Genomic DNA, 7932 nt, shown 5'->3' on the forward strand with positions numbered 1-7932 from the left:
TCTTTTTTTTTTTTTTTTTTTTTTTTCTGAGACGGAGACTCGCTCTGTCGTCCAGGCTGGAGTGCAGTGGCGCAATCTCGGCTCACTGCAAGCTCCGCCTCCCGGGTTCACGCCATTCTCCTGCCTCAGCCTCTCCGAGTAGCTGGGACTATAGGCGCCCGCCGCCACGCCCGGCTAATTTTTTTGGATTTTTAGTAGAGACGGGGTTTCACCGTGGTCTCGATCTCCTGACCTCGTGATCCGCCCGCCTCGGCCTCCCAAAGTGCTGGGATTACAAGCGTGAGCCACCGCGCCCAGCCGATATTATTTCATTGTGGTTTTAATTTGCACTTCCCTGTTGATTACTGATATTGAGCATTTTTTCATGTTTGTTTGCCATTTGTTTATCAACTTTTAAGAACTGTCTATTCATGTCCTTTCTCCACTTTTTAAAGGGATTTTTTCTTGCTGATTTGTTTGAATCCCTTGTATATTCTGGACACTAGTCTTTTGTCAGATGCATAGTTTGCAAATATTTTCTCCCATTCTGTGGATGGTCTGTTTACTCTGCTGATTATTTCTTTTGCTGTGCAGAGCATTTTAGCTTAATTAGGTCCCATTTATTTATTTTTGTTTTTGTTGCATTTGCTTGGGGATCTTAGTATACAGTGAGAAATAGGGATTCTGTTTCCTCCTTCTACATGTGGCTTGACAGTTTTCCCAGCACCATTAAATAGGGTGTCCATTTCCAATATGCGTTTTGTATGCTTTGTTGAAGATCAATTGGTTATACATATGTGGCTTTATTTCTGGGTTCTTTATTCTGTTGCACTGGTCTATGTGCCTACTTTTATACCAGTGCCATGCTCTTTTGGTAACTATAGCCTTGTAATATAATTTGAAGTCAGGTAATGTGATACCTCCAGATTTGTTCTTTTTGCTTAGAATTGCTTGGGCTATTCATGCTCTGTTTTGGTTCCATATGAATTTTAGGATTTTTTTTCTAATTCTGTTAAAAAGTGATGGTATTTTGATGGGAATTGCATTGAATCTATAGATTGCTTTTGGCAGTATGGTCATTTTCACAATATTGGTTCTTCCAATCCATGAGCATGGAATGTATTTCCATTTGTTTGTTTCATCTATGATTTCTTTCAGCAGTGTTGTGTAGTTCTCCTTGTAGAGATCTTTCACCTCCTTGGTTAAATACATTCCTAGGTAATTAAGCTTTTACTAATAAACAAAAGTAACCTAACTTGTGCATTGCACTCTTTGGAGTTGAGAAAGCCACATAATTAGTGTAGTTTTAAAGCTGGCTTTAACTGACAGCATAATTGGGGAAATAAGACTTAAACACATGAAACAATTTATAATTCAAGGCAGTATAAAATAAAGAATTAGATTGTGGGTTCTGTGATGGCCCAGGTAAACAGTGCAAATCATATGGGTATAATCCTTTTTGCAGGATGGGTAAGAATCTAAAGGAAATAGAAGAAAAAAGGGAAAATGTAAGTGAAAACAAAGTATTTGAAAACCTAGAAAAACTCTGGGACTTTATAGAGAGATTAGTCTGACTTAAGTTAACAGTAGGCCAGTTTTGGAGAGTTGTGGAGAAATGTGAACCTGCTAAGAATATAAATATGAATAGCTTGAGAACAGAGGCATCATAAAAAAGGAGACAGGAGAGCCTCTAATCAGGCAAGTATGACATTGAAATTAGAAAATTTACATCAAGGCTCCTAAATAATGGCTATGATGGGGGGATGGTAACTGGAAACCAGAATCAGTCCAGAAATTCCAGATTATAGATTCTTAATCCCAGAAAGACAATATTGATGGGACAATCAAGAGCAGGAATGAGAGGGAAAGTCTTCTAGGTAGTGTTCAGTTTATCTCTGGTTTTCAATTGCTTTTTTCAACTCGTTTTGTTGTTGTTGCTGTCGTTGTTAAGAGGCCATATGCTCAAGCTGCTTGCTGAAGTTGTGATGAGGTTCTTTCTACAGGATGTGCTCAACAAGGTAAGTTTAAGGATGGTTAAAGGAACATAACTCTCAAGTGATAAAATACTAGGTACTAATTCTAAATGAAAAGAGGAGATGGCTTCTCAGGTGAGAACACACTTCCAGTGTTAGAAGAAGTACTAGTTAAGAGACAAGATGGGATAATCTCTTGTGCTTAAATTCTATTTTTTAAAAAATTTACTTTCTTTTTGCCCTTTTTTAATTTAATATTTTTAATTTCCAAATTAAATGGTATATATTTAATGTGAAATTTTATCAAATTTAGACTATTAGGAATCCAGAGACACAGGTCTTAATCAATCTTCATATCTTATTAACAAGAGTAATTTTTTTTCCTTAACATACATTGCCTTATAAATGAGTGATTAGCCCATGGGAAGAAGCCAGGTAGGTGCTGACTATAGCATATGTCTCTCATATGCTTGCTGCTTCTTGAAATTCTAGAAGCTCAGATATTTTCCCAGTTTTAAGGCATTACCTTTTGTTTCAGTGAAGATGGTCTGGGAGATGAAGTACATTTCAATCTGACTTTTACTGGAAATGTCTAAGGGTAGGTCTTTTTAGAGTGCAAGTTTTGATAGGAGAATGATGATGAAAGAAAACGAAAGTGGCTGGGGGCTTGGGAGTTGGAAAATGCATTTAAAGGAGGAAAAAACACTACATTAAGTAGAATGACAGCAATATTTCTGCCAAAGACCAACTTTCTTCAATTTGCAATTCCATATAGGTTCAGTCAGAGGTAAATTACAAACCCAGCTATTAGCCTAGGATGATTGGCAGCATTTTTATAAGGACATATCTTGAAACAGAAAATTCACAACTATTATTTTTATCATTTTTTTTCTTTCTTATCGCTCTTGACTTCAATTTGATAATAGTCATGTAAGCATTCCAGGAGCTACTGGGCTAAAGTACCTCCTGATAACATCCCCACTGTCTCAGGGATTAGTGGTCATGGGTGACCCGTTAAGAATGAGACATTGTGTCATTTCCAAAGTTCAAGTAGAGCTTCACCTCTAAATCTATTTTAGATAATTCTTTTGATAGTTGGAATATAATATATCTTGAGATCACTGCTTTTAATTAATGATTACCCCCTCTGCCTTTATCTTAATTCCCTTTATCTTCCTCAGTGAAAGAGTCACACTGTGGCAATGAGGGTTGTATGACTTCTGCTTCGTAGGCATTTTATTACCGATTTAACTTTGGAACTCATTATTTGTCTGTTCAGGGATTCAATTTCTTCCTGGTTCAATCTTGAAGGTTGTTATGTTTCCAGGAATTTATTTAATTCTTGTAGCTTTTCTAGTTTGTGTGCATAGTGGTGTCTGTGGTAGCCTTTGAGTTTCTGTAATTCCCTTAGTCATTTTTGATTGTGTTCATTTGGATATTCTCTCTTTTCTGCTTTATTAGTCTAGCTGTCTACCAATCTTACTTATTCTTTCAAATAACCAACTCCTGGATACTTTGGTCTTTTGTATGGTTTTTCGCATTTCAATTTTCTTCAGTTCAGCTCTGATTTTGGTTATTTCTTCCTCTACCTTTGGGGCTGGTTTTCTCTTTGTTTTCTAGTTCTTCTAAGTGTAATTTTAGATTATTAATTTGAGATCTTTTTTCATTTTTAATGTGGTACTTTCTTAACACTGCTTTAACTGTGTCCCAGAGATTCTTCTATGTTGTATCTTCGTCTTCATTCATTAAAAAAAAAAAATTAATTTCTGCTTTAATTTCATTGTTTACTCAATAGTCATTCAGAAGCATGTTGCTTAATTCATGTGATTGTATAGTTTTGAGCGTTTTCTTAGTATAGATTTCTATTTTTATTGTGCTGTGATCTGACAGTGTGTTTGGTATCATCTTGTTTTTTTCCAATTTGCTGAGGATGGTTTTAGGTCTAATCGTCTGGTCAGTTTTAGAGTATGTATTATGTGCAGATGAGACAAATGTATACTCTGCTGTTTTGTGGTAGAGAGTTCAGTAGATACCTGTTAGGCCCGTTTAGTCAAGCATCAAGTTCAAGTCCTATTTATCTCTGTTGGTTTTCTGCCTCAATAATATGTATAGTATTGTCAGTGGAGTGTTGAAGTCTCCCACTATTATTGTATGGTTATCTAAGTCTCTTCGGAGATCTCTAAAAACTTGCTCTACAAATCTGGATGCTCCCGTGTTGGGTGCATATATATTTAAGATCGTTAGGTCCTCTTGTTCAATGGATCCCTTTACCATTATGTAATGCCCTTTTTGTCTTTTTAAAATCTTTGGGCTAAAGTGTAATTTTTTCTGACATTAGAGTAGCAACTCTGGCATTTTTCTTTTTCTTTTCATATGTATATTCAGCGAGAAGGTCACACTGCACAATGAGAAACAGGCGAAGGATACGGCGGCCTTCAAGGAGGCCATGAAAGGTCTGAGCCTGATGGGGCCCCACGGCTCCAGCTCCAGAAATCCCAGTACCTGCAACTGGGCCCAAGCGCGGCCAGTACTATGCCGGGTCCCTGCTCAACGTGAACCAGATCGGGAGTGGCACCATGGACCTGCCCTTCCGGACCCCCTTCCAATCCTTGGGCCTGGACACCAGCCTGACTACCAGGCACCACGGGCTGGTGAACAGGGTGTACCGGGAGCGTGGCCGACTAGGCTCCCCGCACTGCCTGCACCTGTAAAGGGACAAACACGGACAGCAGGCCAACAGCTGCCCATACGGCACCATGTACCTCTCGCCACCCACGGACACCAGCTGGAGAAGGACCAATTCTGACTCGCCCTGCACCAGAGCACAATGACGCCCATGCAGCCAGAATCCTTTACTAGTGGGTCCCAGGACGTGCACCAGAAAAAAAATCTTACTGTTAACAGTCCCAGGAATGGAAGAGACCACATCAGAGGCAGACAAAAACCTTTCTAAGCAAGCATGGGAAACCAAGAAGACGGGATCCAGGACCAAGTCCTGCGCGGAATCATCTTCCCGTCTGCCAGCCAGGAAAACACTACAGCCCTGATCTCCGCCAGTCACAATACTGGGGGCTCCCTGCACCGCCTGACCAACATCCACTTCCCCTCCCCGCTCGACTCCGAGGAGCCCACCTTCCCCGCACTGAGTAGCTCCAGCAGAACCCACAACCTCTCAGCCAACCTGATGCACCTGGGAATCAGCGGCGCCGGCCAGGGGATGAGCACACTTGGCTCCCCTCGCAGCACCGTCCAGCCAGCATCAGCCCCCTGTCCCTGAGCACAGAGATGAGGCATCAGCAGTCATCGCCCACCCTGTCCCCGCTGTCATACATCACTCAGACCGTGGCCTTGAATGCCCTGTCTCTGGAGCAGCAGCTACCCTACGCCTTCTTCACCCAGACGGACTCCCAGCAGCCGCTGCCGCAGCCCCAGCCTCCGCCACCTCCTCAGCCTGCGTCTCAGCAGCCGCCAACCCCTCCGCCCCCACAGGCGCCCGTCCGCCTGGCCCTCCGGCAGCCCCCTGTTGCCCAGCACCAACCTGACTCGTGGGCCACAGCCGCCCCCGCTCGCGGTCACGGTACCGTCCTCTCTCTTCCAGTCCCGGAGAATCCCGGCCAGCTGTCGATGGGGATCGACATCGCCTCGGCGCCGCCTCTGCAGCAGTAGCGGCACTAGCCCCGGCTCCTCGGCCAACCAGTCTCCCACATCGCCAGTCTCCAATCAAGGCTTCTCCCCAGGGAGCTCCCCGCAACACACTTCCACCCTGGGCAGCGTGTTTGGGAACAAGTACTATGAGCAGCAGATGGCGGTCAGGCAGGCCAATGTTCTTTCCCATCAGCTGGAGCAGTTCAACATGATGGAGAACGCCATCAGCTCCCGGTACAGCACAGGCTCCACGCTCAACTACTCGCAGGCCGTCGTGATAGGCCTCACCCACAGCCACGGGAGCCTGCTGAACTCGCAGCAGCTGGGCTACGCCAGCCACAGTGGCATCCCCAACATCATCCTCATAGTGGCAGGACAGTCTCCCCCGGCCCCCCAGCCTCTTTAAAGAACTGACCAGCTCTCTGGTCAGGGTCGGCGACCTCAGCTTCGACTCCAACAGCCAGTTTCCCCTGGATGAACTCAAGATCGACCTCCTGACCCTGGACGGACTGCACATGCTCAGTGACCCCGACGTGGTTCTGGCGGACCCAGCCACCAAGAACACCTTCCGGATGGACCGCCTGTGAGCGGGCAGGCCGGCACCCTGCCGCTCAGCCATCTCGACAGCGCCTCCCCAGCTCAGGGACAGCCACGCTCGGTCCCTCGCCAATAGCCGAGCTTGTGATTCTGAGCTTGCAATGCCGCCAAGCACCCCCGGCCCGCCCCCGGTTGTCCACCTCCCGCGAAGCCCAATCGCTAGGCCGCGCGCCGGGCGTCCACCCACTTGCCGGCCCAGGCTGGGCTGGGATCGGAGGCTGTGAGGCCCCCGCCCCCGCAGACCCTCCCTGCACCGACTCCCTAGCCCGCAGCCCTCCCCGGGGCCTAAGCCGTCCGCTGTAAGATGCGGGAAGTATCAGCTCCAAGCCTGGCAAGCAGGCTCACGGGAGGGGCGCGCATGGTCCGCCACCGTGCATTTTCCGACTGTTTGTCCAGCTCTCACTGCCTTCCTCGGTTCCCGGTCCCCCAACCCATCTGCCACCCCCAGCCCGTGGTCAGGTAGAGATTGAGCCCCAAGCCACCCCAGGGAGGAGGCGCCAGAAGGCGGGGCAGACGCAAAGTGAAATAAACACAATTTTGACGGCAAAATTATATATACACATATATGTATATATATGTGTGTGTGTGTATATATATACATATATATGCTGAATATACACCCCCTATCTCTTCTGGCTTGTAGGGTTTGTGCTGAAAGTTCCATTGTTAGCCTGATGAGTTTCCCTTTGTAGGTGACCTGCCCCTTCTCTCTAACTGGCTTCAATTTTTTTTTTCCTTCGTGTCTGTCTTGGAAATCTAATCATCGTGTGCCTTGGGAATGGTCATCTTGTATAGTATTTTGCAGGAGTCCTCTGCATTTTTTAATTTAAAGTTGGCCTCGCTAGTGGGGTTGAGGAAAATTTTCATAGATAATATCCTCAAATATGTTTTCCAAGTTGCTTCTTTTTTCTCCCTCTCTTTCAAGGATGCTAATGTTGTAGAGTTGTAGATTTGGTCTCTTTACATAATCCTATATTTCTCAGAATTTTTGTTCATTCTTTTTCTTCCTTTATTTTCATCTGCTGAGTTAGCCTAGAGAACTAGTCTTTGAGCTCTGAGATTCTTTCCTCAACTTGATCTATTCTACTGTTTTTGTTTTGTTTTGTTTTGTTTTGTTTTTGAGATGGAGTCTCACTCTGTTGCCAAGCTGGAGTGCAGTGGCGCCATCTCAGCTCACTGCAAACTGCGCCTCCTGGGTTCAAGTGATTCTCCTGCCTCAGCCTCCTGATTAGCTGGGATTACAGGCACGCACCACCAGGCCTGGCTAATTTTTGTATTTTTTGTACAGACTGGGTTTCACTATGTTCGTCAGGATGGTCTCGATCCCTTGACCTCGTGATCCACCGGCCTCGGCCTCCCAAAGCACTGGGATTACAGGCGTGAGCCACTGCGCCTGGCCTATTCTACTGTTAATATTTGTGATTATATTATAAAATTATTGTAGGGTATTTTTCAGCTCTATCAGATCAGTTTGCCTCTTGCTTACAATGGCAATTCTGTCTTTCAGGTCCTGTATTATTTTACTGTAATCCTAGATTCCTTGGATTAAATTTTGACTTTCTCCTGAATCTCAATGATCTTTATCCTTATCAGTATTCTGAATTCTATGTCTGTCATTTCAACCTGCTTAAGATCCTTACTGGAGAACTAGTGTGGTCATTTGGAGGATAAAAGACACTCTGGCTTTTTGAGTTTCCAGAGTTCCTGCACTGGTTATTTCTCATCTGTGTGAGCTAAT

At 44.8% G+C, this 7932-nt stretch overlaps 1 pseudogene; it reads left to right on the plus strand.

Annotated features, from left to right (window-relative positions):
* The first annotated feature begins 1983 nt into the window (after nt 1-1983).
* On the plus strand, nt 1984-6184 carry LOC100596624 (annotated as a pseudogene).
* Nucleotides 6185-7932: the final 1748 nt, after the last annotated feature.

Source organism: Nomascus leucogenys, chromosome 14 (assembly GCF_006542625.1).
Source record: "Nomascus leucogenys isolate Asia chromosome 14, Asia_NLE_v1, whole genome shotgun sequence".
NCBI classification, from domain to species: domain Eukaryota; kingdom Metazoa; phylum Chordata; class Mammalia; order Primates; family Hylobatidae; genus Nomascus; species Nomascus leucogenys.